Below are 16,624 nucleotides of genomic sequence, written 5' to 3'. Positions count from 1 at the left end.
TTCATGTTCTCAAAGACTCTTTATGTTTGTGTGTTCAGAAATAAAGGTATGAAGGGAAGGAGGAAAGAGTTAGAGAAGAGTTACTTTGTGCTTCTATTTTTGGGTATGATGACACATAGAATTATGTTATACAGAACCCATTTTCTCTCCATATTTACATGAAATCTGCAAATATTTGAAGTAATTGTATCTCCTGGCATACATACATGCTTTGGTGAGTCATGTTGTGAGCTGATATTTAAATCAGTTGCAAAATACCGGTGTTTTGCAAAATCAATGTCTTAAAGACTGAATTTGTCACTGATTCTTTTTTCTTGAGGTGAAATCAGCAGCTTTGTCTCTTTCCATTATATAGGAATATATATCCATTATATATATATTATATATACCTGTTCAAATAGAATCACAGAATGCTTTGGGTTGGGAGGGATCTTAAATTCTTGTTCCCACCCCTGCCATGGGCAGGGACACCTTCCACGATCCCAGCTTGCCCAGTTTGATGATTTATATGGTGTGAGTTTGGGATCTTCAGGCTGTGTTTGCATGCTTGGATCTCCCCCCAAAACCTGGTGCAGAGTTTGTGGCTGGAGGAAAGGGGGAATGAGGAAGCTGAGTTTGAAAGGGACTGATCCTCAGCTGTTGAGGCCAGAGCGAGCTGTGGAGTGGCATCCTTGAAATGCATCTTTGAAAAGTGGCATTTTTATTTATCCAGCAAGTTCATTGAATGGAACACTGACCTGTTAGAAGGAGAGCTGTGAGAGCCTGGTGCTGTGACTCTTGTGTGAATATCTCCTGTCACAGCCACTCCTGCAATGCAATATCAGTGCAAAGAAACAGCACAGATTTAACAACTTTCCTGCTGTGGATGCACATGAGTATGAAAGAAAAATGCTAAAAGTTTGAAGCTTAATCTTCAGTGTTCTTTGTTACTGTCCTGTCCTTTACTGTCCCTTTTCATCCAATTCATAATTAAAAGGGAGGAAAAATAGGAGGAGGAGAATGAAGGAAAAAAAAGAAAGAATTAAATCTTTCCAAGACTTTTGGCTTTAATTAGATTTTCATTAAGGTTTTATAAAATCTATTTCACAAATCCTCATAAGAAATGAGAGCACAGTTCATGGAGATGATTAACAAATTGGCTTAATGAACTTATCTGGAACCTCTCAGACCCGCTGTGGAGTTCTCCCTCCCCTGAAGTGTTGAAGGAAACACATCCCGAGTGTCAGCTGGGAGCAGTGGAAGGAGGGAAATGAGATCAGATGGGCCCAGCTGTGTTGGTGCTTTTTTGGGAGAGCACATCCACGCTGGCCTGTCTCTGCTGTGGCAGCTGTGAGAGCCCCAGAGCCAGGCTGGGGGTGTGGGGCTGTGGCAGCTGAAGGTGAATTTACCCTGAGCAGACTCTGCAGGGCTGTGCAGGGAATGAGCAGAGCCTGAGCCCTTCTCTCTGCTGGCCTGGGGAGGGGAGGGGAGGGAGAGCAGCCCTTGGTCCTGTTTGTTTGCACTGCTGGAAATCCCAGCACTGTAATCAGGAGTGACCTGCTCAGGGCTGCCAGACACCCCAAGCAAGATTAGAACTGCCAAAACAGAGAGTACTTCCAAAAATTATGTCTGAGAGGGGAATTAAGAAATTGCTTTATCTTCCACACCTCTCAGATGGTGAGATGACAATGCTTAAAACTCCTCTATGGTTTACTCAGTGATATATTCGTATATATATAACCTCAAAACATTTTATAAAAAATGCATTTTTTGATGTTAAGCAGGTACAGGTAGTAAAGTCTCCTAACCAGATTTTGTTTGAGATGGTGTGCTTGGTTTCTGACTGTTCTGGGATATTTAGGTTTGAATATATCCATGTGAGGTCTAAAAGCACAGGTGAAAGCAAACTTGCAACCAGGAATTTGGTCCTGGGTCATCACAAGAAACACCCATCAAGATTAGGTTCTTTAAGGAATATTATTGAAATATAATGGTTCCAGGCAGGATTACCAGATCCACTGGGACAAATAATTCCCGATGGAAGTTCTTCAGAGCCATGGCCCTGCTCTCCCTTTCTCACACTTTCTCTGCCTTCTGCCCTTGTTGGCAGTGGAAGGAGCGCTGTTGTACAAATCAGGGAGGTGTTTGACTGGTTATGTTTTTTGCTGGGTTATCTTCTGCTGGATCATTCCCATCCTGGATCTCTGAGTGTGCTGTTTGCCCCAGGACAGCCCCAGTGAGGGAGATGGGAATGTGTGACTGAGGAGAGCCCGAGTCCTGGCACTGCCTGGTGCCTCTGCTCTTGAATGTTCCACCTCACTCAGCTATTTCAGCCTGACAACTAAAATCGTGCTCTTTTCCCTTACTGGGAGGGAACAAACACCACAGACCCTCTTCCTGGCTCTGTTTAACCCCTGACTCAGCTGCAGGGGACATCCATGGTGCCTCTCTCCCATCCATCTGTGCAGGAGCACGAGCAGCAGTTCCTTTGCCATTCCCCAAATGCCACCTGAGCAGGAATTCAGCGGGGACAGCCAGCCCAGAACAGGAGCCACAGCTTGTCCTCATTATTGCTGCCTCTTGCCAAGCTTAAAGCATCTCCTTTTCGTGTGTGGGAGGGGGTATCAAATGCTTGGAAGCAGCAGAAGTACCGGGAACCCAAAGTTTGGAGATGAGGCAGCAGCTTGCTGCGTGCAGTGCCCTTTGAGTCACCAGCCGCGGTGCACGAATCGATGTCTGACACTTGTCAACACCACATGTCCCGGCCTCTTCTGGCCACTGTGCTCCAGAGTCATCTCAAAACTCAGCTGGGACCTGCAGCTGGGATCTGCTCACTTTTGCCAGCACTTATCTGCAGGATACAGCAGCGTTCAAATAATGTACAGCGTCTCGTCTCTAATCAGCGCTGCAGGAGATAAGCTCGGATAGAGGTATTTTGCCAACTCTAAATACATATTAGGAAAAGTCTTTTATCTTTGTAATATCAAGGTTAAAAAAGTGCTTTGTAGCCTTACAAGTTATTTGAAAGTTAGGTCTTAAAGGTTAAGAATTAGAAAAATCTTAGCTTGCCCTTGTAACCTTGAGTCACTTTGTGCACACACGGTATTTTACAGTTATTTTAATTGCAGAATAGCGATCCTGGCTTCACATCTTGCCGTTCATAAAGGTTAAGGAACTGCACCTGAGGGCAGCAGCTATGTCACATCCAGACTTTCTTAAATGTGGCTCTGCTGGAAGCAAATATGCCTTGCTGTTAAAAGGAGAATTTGTTAGTCAAATAAACTGGGACTGTCCTGGTGCCACCCGTGTCTGGTCTCACAGTAACCTTAAATGTATATGAGGAAATGTCCCTTAAGGTAGTGTTCACTTTACTTTTTAATTTCACATTAAAGTTCTCTGCAGTTCATTATTTTTTCTTAAGGGGGGAGGATGAGGTTTAATGGCTGGAATGGGGAATGGTGCAGAGCTGCAGCTGTGGGCTGGTTTTGGGGTTATTTTCCTGCTGCAGGAAGTTCCAGGACCCCACTGTGGGCACTCAGAGGGTTGAACTCACAGCAGGGCCCTGAAGCTCTTTAAATTATGATGCAAAAAAACCTTTTTTCCACAAGGGATTGAGCTTCTCATTTCTGAGGAACAAGCCAAAAGTTGGTAGAATGTGTGGTGCTGGGTTCATGCACCTTGAGTGAACTGTCCTGAGCACTGGAGAAGCTGTAAATTTGGAACCCAGCCCAAATCCCGTGTATACAAAGACTATCAGTAAAACTGGAGTAAAGAATTTATGCCCCCCTCTTTCCACTGCAATCAACCTCCAAATCCATAATGAATTCAGGAGGAGGAGGATTTGGTCAGTAACTTCTCTTCTGCAGACAGGACCAGGACTGGACTGATAAAACTCCAATGATATATTTACTAATGAGATTTTTAATTTTAATGGGAGGACATGAAAATTGGCATTTAATATTTGCAGCTTTTTGACATTCAATACCTCGATATCAAGGACCTTTACTTGCAAATGATGATCCCAAATTTCAGGAAGCAGATGTCTCTTGGGGAAAAAACCCCAAAACCATGACAGCAGATACAGTCAGGTATGTAAATAAACACAAAATAGAGTGCAGGCTTGGTTTTTTAAGAGGTTTCTGCTTTTTTGGCAGGGGAAAGATGACCTTTAGGATGGTGTATATTATTGTATATTTTGATTTCTAGTCACCAAATTGTTCTTTAGTTATAAACAGCTCTTTGAAACTGTTCTCAGAGGAAATACACAGGAAATTCTATTGCCTGTTTGGTGATGTTTACTTGAAAGGACTTACTAATTAAAAGCAGAGCAACTTGGGACAAGTATTGTATTTATTGACTATTAGGATTTTTAAGCTGGGTAGTTGAATGATCCATCTTAGATCCATTTTTACACAACTCCATTTCATTGTTCTTATACATGGCATTAAATGATTCATGCATATTCTTTTTTTTTCCTCCCACTTCTGCGAACTGCTTTATTTTTGGGGATGTTTCCAGCTTAATTTATTAAATCTCTCTGTGTGTATTTGTTTCTCTCTTTCTCCATTCAGAGACAGTTATTAAATCCAAGTTAAATTCAACTTACTGAGTACTAGTAGATGGAGTAAGGCCCTGCAATCCAAGGAAGTTTTGCTGGTGGAAATGCTGGCTGTCTGTTTAATGTGGTTTATTGCACAGGCTCCACAGTAAAAGCTTTGATTTTCATTCTCCTCGTGGTTTGGCTCTCCCACAGCAGCAGCTGGGGTGCTCTGGCACTGGGAGGCACTGGAACCATGGCAGGGTGCAGCCCTGGCACAGAGCTGGGAACCACCCCGAGCCCCTGGAGCTCAGAGCTGCCCTGGAGCTGCTGCTGCCCCCAGCCACTGACACATCTCACTTGGGTTTGATTTCTAAAATCTGTTGGATTCCACTCTTCAACCCAATGACATAAGCTATTAACATCTGTTCTGTTTTATAGAGATAGCCAGAGTGTCTTTTTTTAATAAATAAAGATTGATTCATCTCTGGCTTTTTAGCTGTGGTGGCACGAGGTTCTTGACTTGTCAAGCAGTGAGCAAAGACATTCATTTTTCTGTTCTCCCCTCCCTCAATTCTATATTCTCAGCTTATAAAACCCATTTGGATTCTCAGCTTATAAAACCCAATATATCTACAGTTTCCATGGCTCTCTGTAAAGCCAGTACTGGTTCAGCACATTTTTTTGGCAGTTCTTGTTGGCACAACTTCTATGGCTTGCACAGTAAAACAGAAAAAAAAAATACAAAAAAGGGATAGAAAAAGGAGAATCATCTGACTTTGGGTTCATAAATGAAGATGTTGAAACTCGCCTCAGCTTCAGTGTTGCAGCATCAGTCAGCAGAGGTTTTTATCCAAGAAGTTTTCTCTGTTTAGATCCTTCCAACAGAGAATTGTCATCAATGTATTTTGTGTGAAATTCCATTCTGGACTGTCTCATCCTCTAAAGCAGGATTGTTCCTGCTCCCTTGGGGAATTAACACCCCCAGTGCTCTGTGACAAGCACAAATCCCAGCCAGGGCGATGGATTTTTACATACAAATTTTAAAATGCCATTTTCTTTGGGGCCCTACTAACAAAAACTGCTATGTTTCCCTAAAAGTGATTCAAATTACTGAATTTCCACCTCACAGAGTAAGAGCATATTTCTTAGTGATTTATGTACTGCAGCTTCACAGTGAATGTACAGTTTTGAAGGTAAAATGAATAATTTGTAACTCTAAATAGAGACAACGTTTAGTATTTAAAGCCTCTTCATGATTTTTTAAACCCTTTTCTTCAGAGAAGCTTTTTAAAATATGAGGAAAGGTTGAGAGGAGCACTTTAAACAACTTTTCTCATCATGTTTCTGATTTTGAGGCCTTCCTTCAACAAGAATATGTTAAACAATGACCAAGAGTGGACCGAGAGATGAAAGTGTCTGAAGTTGTCATGTGTTCAGTCACTTACACCAGGGATTTCCCCTTGCCTGATTCTGGCATTCCCCACACTCTGATGATTTTTTCAGCCTTTTTGAAAGTTTAAAATTCATTTTCATCACAAAATGGCATCTGAGCAGCTGGTGTGAAATGGGATTCTGTGTTAGAATGTCCTGCAGGTTCTCTGTGTGCAAGTGGCCATCAGATTTTGTTTGTTTTCAGGTGGGGATGGGTTAAAATGTGGCACAGGCTCTGCTTGCTGATGTTTATCCCCTGATCTGAGGTGTTGAGCAGGGCTGGAGGGGTTCCCATTGCTGCAGCAGAGGCCCAAGCCCTGCCACGGGAGCCTGGGGAAAGCTCTTGGTGAGGACACCGCTGTCAGAGCTGGGGTGTCCAGAGCAGGCTGGGCTGTCCTTCCCATCCCATCCCATCCCATCCCATCCCATCCCATCCCATCCCATCCCATCCCATCCCATCCCATCCCATCCCATCCCATCCCATCCCATCCCATCCCATCCCATCCCATCCCATCCCATCCCATCCCATCCCATCCCATCCCATCCCATCCCATCCCATCCCATCCCATCCCATCCCATCCCATCCCATCCCATCCCATCCCATCCCATCCCATCCCATCCCATCCCATCCCATCCCATCCCATCCCATCCCATCCCATCCCATCCCATCCCATCCCATCCCATCCCATCCCATCCCATCCCATCCCATCCCATCCCATCCCATCCCAGCCCAGCCCAGCCCAGCCCAGCCCAGCCCAGCCCAGCCCAGCCCAGCCCAGCCCATCCCATCCCATCCCGGCTGAGCCCCAGCCCAGAGCAGCCACACCAGGCTCCTGCTGCCACATCCCTGATGCACTTTGCTATTCCTTTTCATGCCCATCGTGTTTCACCTTGGCTCCAGGAATTATGTGGCAGTTTGGAAAGGATTTGCTCTCCAGAGGTCTGAGGAGCAAACCTGGAAAATCTCTCAGGAGGCAACAATTCAGAGTGAAGTGAGAGGTGCCCCTGTGAGTGTTCCCATCTGTGCTGCCAGCCCAGATCCACAACCACATCCCCCTGCAGAGGGCTCAGGCTGGGCTGGACAGAGAGGTAGGAAATGATTTGTTAATATATAGAAACAATACACGTGTCAATAGTTAATAGGGTAAAAATAGATATAAAGATGAGATGGCTGCGTGGTTTGGGGTCATTTTCTGCCATCAAAGCCCAAATGTGCCAGGTTGTAGTGATTTGAACTTGTGTAGAAAGTCTGGAGAGACCTGCCAAGTTTTGTGATAACATCCTAATAAACACGAAATACAAGATCCTAACAGGCTTTGGAGTTTTCATCCTGACCTGGAGAACTGAGACAAACAGAACTCCCCGTGAGGGAATATCCCCAAGGAGCTCGGCCCACAGGGGACTGAGAAATACAAGTATGAGAAGAAGTACAGAAGCAAAATCAGAAGGAAAAAACAGATTAAAAAGTTATAAGAGAAGGGTTTGTGCTCAGGGTGTGTGGGGAGCAGAGCCTGCCTTGGTTATTCATCTCACAAACCCTGCCTGTCGGGGCTCACGGCTCCTGGAATTCCAGGACCTGTGTCCTCTGCTCTCTTCCATTTTGTTTTTCCAGGTGGTCTTTGGGGTGAGGGAGGACACTGGCTTGAAGGTGGATTTTGTTGTTTGTTTCCTTTTTTTTTTTTTTTGTAACAGTAACTGCTGAGGTTTAGCTCAGAAATTCTGGCTGGCAGGCATATTTCAATATAGCAAAAGCAGAAATGTTTGTTCGAGGGACCTGAAAAATTCCTGAGTTAGCTTTCCCCATGAAATGCTGTTCTTGTGTGGAACCATGCTCGTTCTTAAACTTCAGTACTCTCTTTTGGGGAACTGAAAATACATATAAGCTGTTGTGTTTAAAAATATAGAAATTATTGTGTCAGGAGATTTTTGATATCCAGTTTCTAATTCCATTAATATCAAAATTACATCCTCCCCAGTTTTGGTCCTGACTGTTTCCTTGCTGAAACAATTTTAGAGTAAGATATTTCTGAGAAAAATAGGTTTGGTCCTGTAGATAAACATCTGTATTTTTAGGTATGCATGCATTTATTGTGGTGGTGATTTTTCTATTCTGTGTTTTGCTCTGTTTTGGTCCAGGGATTTAATTCTCTGGAAAGTTGGGAGGGAATGCTTCAAAGTCCAGGATACCACCTTGCCATATCCCTTGACTCTGGAATAGCTCCTGGTCTTGTCTCTGTCTCTCTTTACCTGTTTAATGTCAGCTGGCTTTGACTTCCAGCCCTGCTGGAGCAGTAACTTCAGTTTGGAGGCAGAGAGCAGCAGCTCCAGTTCTAAAAGACCAGTTTGTTTTTCCTTGAAATTGCTTATTTGTATTCAGAAAGGCTCTGAGATAGAGATGCTGTGATGTATTGATACTTGGTTTAAAAAAAATAACCAAAATCCAACAAAGCAAACCAGCTTTTAAAATCAAGAGAATTCTTTGTGTAAGAAACTCAGGGAATTCAGTGGAGCTGTTCCCATGGAATTTGCTCACAATTTAGGGCTCAAGTGGGATTTGGGAGGTTGCTGCATCTTATTTCAAACTTCTGATAAGCAGATTTCCCCCCATCAGTCAGGGGGGATGAATGTTCCTCCTCTCCAGTCCTCCTTGTCTTTATTTCCATGATAACAGAGGCAGTGGTTTCCTGCTAATTTCATGTGTTAGACTTTTTGCCACGAGAAATTTCAGTGTATTTAATCTGATAAACATCTAGATGTTGTTGATGATACTTCAGAAACTAAGAGGGAATAAATTCAGAATTGTGAACTTGCATTTGCAAAGTCCCAGAGTTTTCTAAAGGTGAATCAAGGCTCAGAGATTTAATTCCCATCAGCCAGCTGCCCATGGAGCTGATTCCTACAATGGTGCTAATGACTACGGCAATTTAGCAATGAAAAAAAGTCAACCAAGTTTTAACACTTCCTTCAATTGTCTCTTGCTCTAAACCAGAAAACTAATTATAACAATATTCTCCTGTTTTAATTGTGACTGTGGATGACTGATGGCAAACATGTAATTAACTGATGCAGGAGTTGACATAAGAGAGTTGACACCAATTTTTTATACATTATTATATGAAGACATGTAGTGAAGCAATTAGTCCTTCATTAGTTCAGAGTTATTTCAAAAGCTTTGAAATACTTTTGTGGTTAATTTTTAATCATCAAGGAAATGTATCTTCTAATGGTGTTAACTTCAGGGACTGAAATGAAACGCGCTCCCCTGAGACTCATTGCCATAAGATAAATGTCCTGCACAGCTGCTGGGCCACAGCAGCTTTGGGAGGCTTTTGGGGCTCAGCAGGGCTGAGGCTCTAAAGATTTTCCCTGTTTTTCCCAGTTCTGGGTGCCTGCAGTGTCAGCAATGTTCCTGCAGCCAGGGGAGGAGCTGCTGTCTGCACCCACCCTGATCTTGGCCCATGATTTTGGCTCTTTACTTGGTGGAGCCAAAAGCTGCAGGGCAGGCTTAGGTGTTACTGTTCATTTCATGTGTATTCCACTCCTCCTTTGCCTCTCACAGCTAAAATGGAACTGAAATGTCACCTGGTGAGGACAGGCAGCCGCTTAGCCACAGGACAGGGGATTTAGTTCCATTTCCTTTGGGATTCCTTCAGTCTACAGTTTGTTTTCCTGTTCTCAGCTGGCTTTGTGATAAACCTTTGGTGAACTTTCACATCTTTCCATCTACTTGAAAACCTTTTGGTTTTTGTTTTTTTAAGGAATTCCTGAAAAGATTATCTTGGGCTTTCACTGGCAATTTGTCACCTTCTTTCCTCTCAGCAAATCTCCCCTTGGCTGGGCTGGAAGCAATAAACAACAGAGATGTACACTGTAGATGCCCACTGTCATGTGTGGGATCCTTGTTCTGGGAAAAGTCTTTATAAAAAACCCTTTAGAACTTACATTTATGTTGTGAAATCATAGATAGCTTATATAAAAACTGTGAAACCGAGCTGTCAGGGGTTGGATGGGTCTCTGAGCAACCTGGTCTAGTGAAGGTCCGTGGCAGGGTTGGAATGAGATCTCATGGGAAGGTCCTTCCAACCCAAAACTCTGTGGTTCTAATGAAGTTAAACCTTGCAATAAAAAGAGCCTGTTGTATAAAAGCTGGAAAACCACTTTCCAAATGCAGATGTCCTGTAAAATGCTTTGTTCATAAATTTTTCCAGATTTCGGATTAAGCACTGGAGCTGTTCTGGAATAAGGCCTGTTCTGTTGATGTGAGCATACCTGGAGCATACCATGGGATGGCCTCGATGTACATGTTGCAAAAATCTTCTTCAATGCACTGTAAGTATTAAAGCTGTGTTAAGTTGTCAGCTAATAAAATTTAAAGCAGTCTGAATTCACTAAGGAAAAATTACAACACCCAGGCCTTTGAAACTTTGAACCATGCCTTTGAAAGACATGGTACTTTCCTATTTGTTTTTAATTTTAGTAGTAATAATTACTTTGCTATTCAGCTTTCATTATTATTTTCCTAATGCTGCTGGGAGAGGAGTATTTCATTTCTCCCATGATGTTTCAAGGTGCTCCTTTTCCTACCAATCTTCCTAAAATGCATTTTTGGGTGTGCTGAAATGAGCAGTGTCACATTATCTTCTTTCATTTCAGTGGCAATTAGTCCCTGGTGTCCCCAGGATGTGTGTGCCACACAGATTGGATAAGGCAGCGTTTGGGGTTCAGAGGGAGCCTCTGATGCTTGTGCTGGGGATGTGCTTTCACCTTCCTCTGTCAGGCAGAAATAAAACTTCTCAGTGGAGATGGCTGTGCCCAGCCCCTGTGAACAGCACAAGTAAATGATTTGTCCTGATGGATTTGTACCTTTAGGATTCACTTCCAGAAACACTCAGTGGAAAGGGAGGGAGGGAGAGGAAAAAAGGGAATTATATTGGTCACAATTTCAGCTGCACAAGATTTCCTTCCCAAATGTAATTTTCTGCTCTGAGCAGAGGACACGTTCTGAGGCACACAGGAAGGAGAAGAGCTTGAGGATGTTCATGGGGGATTGGAGACTCAAGGGAAGAGAATGTCATTATGGTTTTTAGTTTTTAAATGCTTTCCACACACTTTAAGAAAGTTTTGAAACAGGTTTAGGAGCAGTTCCACTGGTGTCAGGTGCTTAGACAGCTTATTGTTGTTGCATGGCAAATTGTAGTGAATAGTACAATTCACTACAAGAGAAGTAGAATTCATGTGAAAATGAGGGAAAACAGTCCTAAAGCATCACCATACATTAAAAAACAACAAAAAAGACAGAAAACTGCCAAACCAAACAAAACCAAAAAAAAACAAACCCAAAACCCAAAACCAAAATCAAAAAAAAGAACACAAACCAAAAACCAAAACAACGAAAAACCAAAAGAGGGAGAAACAGAAGCAGAAGACAAAGAAGAAGAAGAAGCAGAAGATGAAGAAGACGAAGAAACAAAGAAGAAGAAAAAAAAGAGGAGAAGGAGAAGGAGAAGGAGAAGGAGAAGGAGAAGGAGAAGGAGAAGGAGAAGGAGAAGGAGAAGGAGAAGGAGAAGGAGAAGGAGAAGGAGAAGGAGAAGGAGAAGGAGAAGGAGAAGGAGAAGGAGAAGGAGAAGGAGAAGGAGAAGAAGATGAAAGGCTGGCCTCAGTTATCTGTGATTTGAGTCTCCAGGAGTTCAGTGTACTCAGCCCTTCTAAGGAACAAATCCTGTTTGCGTGTGACAGACACAATTTTCAGTCTTCAGGCTCCTGGCTGTGTTCCAGGATCACAGAATCATTTAAATGAGAAGAACCTTGCGGACTGTGGAGTCCCAGCTGTGCCTGGTGCCCACCTTGTTCCCAGCCCAGAGCTCTGAGGCACCTCCAGCCCCTCCTGGGACAGGGATGGGGACTCCAAACCTCCCTGGGCAGTTTCATTCCAGCACCAAATCAGCCTTTCTAGAAGAAACTCTTCCCCATGTGCAAGATAAGCCTGCCCCAGAGCAGTTCAGGTTTGGGGCTGTGTGGCCCCAGGGCTGTGCTCCAGGATGAGCTGCTGGCTGTGGAACACCACACTGCACACACCTCCCACCAGCCTCTCCCTCTGCATGAAGGTTAAAGGAGAATTTTGGGGAGGAAAATAATAATTTTCTTTTAATTTCCTTTTTATTTTTTTCCCCTGCTGTTATCCTGGCCATCTGCATCCTCTAACAAAATGTGAGGGAAAATGTAGTATAAACCACTTAGAGGGGATTGCTGAGGCCCAGGAAACCAGACTTTAACAGGGATGGCATTCTCACTCTTTTTCAGGGAAAATTGGGTGGAATTATCTGTTAGTTACCAAAGGAATCTTTTTTACTCTGCTCTGAAAAAACAAATGGTGCCAGTCTGTGCCTGGGATGTGTCCCAGCAGCAAGAGATGTCCGAGTGGATCCAGCTGGGGCCAGGTTGGTTTGCAGCACACAAATATCTCAGACTCATTCTCACTCTTGAGCAAGTCCATAGAGGTGAGAGAAATAATTCTGGGAAACTGATGAGAAGTGCTTGTGTTTTTAAATTTATCAAGCAGGTGGAGAAAAGGAAGAATGCTGGATGCTTTACCCTTGGGTGACACACAAGGTTGCTGATGACACAGGCATTATTTTCCCTGTATGCTGATAACTCAGGAGTTGACAAAGTTGAGCGTTGTATTTCACAAGATATTTTTAAGCATTACAGACTTGACGCTATGGAAATGGAAAAATGTCAGTCACGCTGGTATTAGAGCAGGAAAAAAAGAATAATAAGCACTGAGTTTGTCACTTAATATTCCTTGACACCAAATACTGAAGGTTGTTCCATTTCCAGTGTTTCCTTTCTTCAGAGTATTTAAACTTATTCTGTCACATCAGAAATGATCCAGTGCTGGTTGTCTCTGCTCCCCTGCCCTGGGTAACGCCAGGTGACGATGCAGAGTTAAAGAGGAACACTCAGTACCATTCAGGAGTGGGAATTTCCTAATTTTATCCTTTATATTGAACTTCTCTGCTGTGTTTTGGGCTGGGAAGGGTCCATGAAGGCTTTGATTTGTAGCACTGACTGACATGAGCTCAGCTTGGCCGTGGTGAGGCTCAGCAGGTCCAAGGTTAATGTTAATGTCAGCAGAACTCTCAGGGTGGTGGCATCCTCAGAGCTTATTGAAGCAGAGGCCTTGGAAATGTTGGTTGATGAATGGAACCTTGACTTTGACTTTTTTTAAAACTTTTTTTAATAGTTTGAAAAACAATTTTTTAATTTTACATATTTTCACTTTGATTTGATATAGCTGGTTATTTTAAATATATCTTTTTAGAATTCTGTTCTATAAGAATAAGTTTATTACTGGTCATACTGGGCTGTGTCAGTACTTGTAACAGAAGTTTGATGAATAATCTTTTAAACAAAAAATAGAACATAGATATTTTCCTTTTCTTCTTCAAATATAATTTGTGGACAGACTTTTGTAGTTTGCTCTTTAAATGGTGGAGTGCAGGGGAATTCTCTTGTGGTGGCAAGAAAAATTTCTTTTGCTGCATTGAAGAATTAATTGGAGACTCAGTTAATGGTCATTTATTGGCAATGATCAATAGGTTCCTGCAGAGCTGAAGATGGAGCCCATTTTATGGAACTCTAAGGCACTCTGAGTGCACCTTGTGCTCTTCTTGGCCTGGGAATAAATCAAGATTTTTCCTGAGATGACTGAAACACAAATTTACCAGAGCTCACTGTAAAATGATAGAATTTTTTCCTTGATGTTGAGAAACAGAAATTACTGAAATGTCTGGGGTTCTAAGCAAGAGGAATGGAAGCAGAGCACAGAAAGTGAAGATAAATTAAAGATTGAGACTCCATGGAAATCATCCTCCCAACTTTGTGCCCTTTCAGAATGGGTGCTTTCTCCCAGTGCAGTTGTTTTGGGTCACTAAATTTCTGTAGTTTTCTATTTTGCTTTTCCTGAGAGGCTTCCAAAACTTCCAAAAGGAAGTTTTCCTTTTGCAGTGCCCAAGGTGGGGGGTTTGAATGAGAGGATCTCCAAGGTTTGTAAACCATTCCATGATCCTGTGCTAGGTACAAAATCAATAATGCAGCTGGCATCCATTCTGTTTGTACCACATATACAAAATATAAATCATTCAGTGGATGCACCATCAAAATTCCATTCCTTATTTCTTGAGGAATGAACATTGAATAATTTGTAATATACCTCATGTTCTGCTGAAATGGAGTCCATGAGAAGGGCTTGCATAATTCCTTCCTCCTGGAGAAACTGCAATCCTTTTTCACCTGGGTTTGTTGCTGGTTTTGCCACCTGGGTGCAGATCAGTGGGACCTGGGGGCGCTCCCAGAGTTCCCTTTTGAGTTGATGTTGGCAATAAAACCACGTGGAGTTTGTTGGAAGCGACACAAGCACTGCCCAGCAGCTTCAGGGGTGCAGCCCCCGCCAGGTTATGGCAGGAAAATGGCAAAAAGGCCAGGGAAGATTACTGAAAATTGCAAATTGGCAGGCAGGCACAGCAGGCACTGCTGCAGAGGAGTCTATGATTTGTTTATGTTTACCTCATCATTATCTAATCTTTCTGCTGTTAACACTTCATGCTAAACTGAGATCATCAATTCCCAGTATTTTGAAGAAAATTCCAAGAGATTAAGTGATAGCAACAGTCAGAGGAAACATAACTGGGCTCTACCACACACCTGAGACTTTGGAACAGAGTTGTCACATGCAATATGTTAATTTATATTTTAAATTAAAATGCTGCTTTGTCTTCAAAAAAGAATCTCAAGAGTTCTGAAAAGAAAATAAAGAATTGATTCCTAAATCTATTTTCTAGTTTTCATTTACCTTTGTTATTCTGGTTCACAGGTTTCCTTGAAGCTGGCTTGGCTGCTGGAATACAGAGATACAGCTCATGTTGTGTTTCTCTGCATCTGACTGTTCATTTCCATAAAATGAAATATTTTCCTAATAAGATTTCTATCCTGCCAGCTGTAGTGTGTCCCAAGGAGAATGCCAAAGGGATGGGTCTGGGGAGACCTGTTCTGTAAATAGAACAGGAAAGACAGACTGTCAGAGATTCTACTTTCTCAATAAATAAAGGTGAGGGTGCAAGAAGGGGTTTGTCTCTTGATACTAAATTCAGGTTTTCCCTTCTGGTTTTCAAAAATCCAAGACTTTAATTTGCATCCCTTATGATAATTTCAGCCCTGTGCTGAAACAAAGATGTTGAATTCTGACAGGAAGAACATGTCTTTTTCCAAAGATATTTGAAGAACAATGAAGGACCAAGAAAAGAAGAAATCACAAATTAGCAAATCTTGGTAATACACATTCTTCAGTATTAATTCTCTGGGAATCAGAATGAAGATTAATATCAGCTGCTACTCCTGACTTGCCACTTAGCCAGCTCCCAGCTCACTTAAATTCACAAATACTGAACGTTCTGGGCTTTTCCAGGTGCCTGTGGCTATGAAGTGCAGGATGAACAGCACCTGAGTAGAGACAGAACCACTGTTTGAAATTGTTGCCCATATCCATTACATGAAAAGGTTTTTTTCTTGTAAGTGTGTGAATGATGCTGCACCAGTTGAGAGGACACCTGCTGCTTGCAGGATGTTTGGATACATCACAAGGATTTCTGTTCTGCACTGGTTTGTTTCCATGGACTGGTGCCTAACTTGGAAATTCAAGCTCAGTATTTGCAAACAGTGCTGGGAAGTTTTTCATCGTTTATGTCTCCAGTGGCAAAAATAACTTGGAAGGGATGGGTGATGGTTTGAATTTGGTTAATTGCTTTATTAAAGGAGGAGCTGCTTGCTGAAAGGCATGCCCAGGGGTGTTTTCTGAGTGTATAGATAATATACCTGCTGATAAAGTTCTGTTCATCTGTGCCAGAGGGGTGAACAGAACCCTCTGATCATTTATTACCTTTGACCTATATTCCTCCCAGGATTTCAGTATTTGCTGCAGTGTAACACGAGTGTTTGTTCCCTTTGTCCTGGCTGAGCTGTGCCAGCCCCAGCTCCACGTTTGCAGCTCTGCTCTCCCCCATCCCAGCAGTGGGGATGTGCTCAAGGAGCAGCACTGCAGCTCAGCACAGGGTGTCTTCCCTGGCAATATTCATCTGGGTTTCTGCTATCAGGAAGGGCTGCTTGCAGTTATGACTGGAATTATATACAGTCCTAGGTGTCTGGAAGAAGAAAGCACCTCCCAGTTGGGAATCAAGAAAACATGAGCTTATTTAGTTCAATTTAATGTGTGACTTAGGCAGGAAGGGTGGCCAGGGCTGGGTGGCAGACAGAAGAGTGCCAGCTGTGTCTGTGGGTGCTGAGGGGTGGGGAATGAAGTTGTTTGACTTGTGGAGAGCCAGGAGTTGGCCCTTTCCCTCTGGAGCCAGCAGAAATCTCTGTTCCAGCCCTGCCTCTGATGTCTCATCCCTGTGTCAGAGGCTGCAGGGGTGAGCTGTCACCTCAGGTGTCCCACCAGTGGCACAGGCTGAGCAGCTGTGGCTGAGCAAGGTGGCTGAAAAGCTCCACGTTGTGTTTTGATACCAATATGAAAAAAAAAGGAGGAGAGTAGGGAGATGGAACCTAATTCTGAAGTAATAAAAGCTGTCAAAACCTGCTGCAGTGGAAGGAAAAGATGTTCCCCTCTCTCTCACTCAGCAT

At 43.0% G+C, this 16,624-nt stretch overlaps 1 long non-coding RNA gene across 1 annotated transcript in view; it reads left to right on the top strand.

The window, feature by feature from the left end:
- Positions 1-2,809: 2,809 nt before the first annotated feature.
- LOC131582595 (uncharacterized) overlaps positions 2,810-16,624 on the top strand; it is a 28,716-nt gene continuing 14,901 nt past the window's right edge. Inside the window, exons 1-2 of the long non-coding RNA XR_009278368.1 lie at positions 2,810-2,909; positions 10,159-10,279. This is a non-coding gene — a long non-coding RNA (uncharacterized LOC131582595). The remainder of the gene's footprint in view (positions 2,910-10,158; positions 10,280-16,624) is intronic.

This window comes from Poecile atricapillus, chromosome 10, assembly GCF_030490865.1.
Source record: "Poecile atricapillus isolate bPoeAtr1 chromosome 10, bPoeAtr1.hap1, whole genome shotgun sequence".
Lineage (NCBI taxonomy): Eukaryota > Metazoa > Chordata > Aves > Passeriformes > Paridae > Poecile > Poecile atricapillus.
This window is presented reverse-complemented; position numbering and strand designations above follow the sequence as displayed.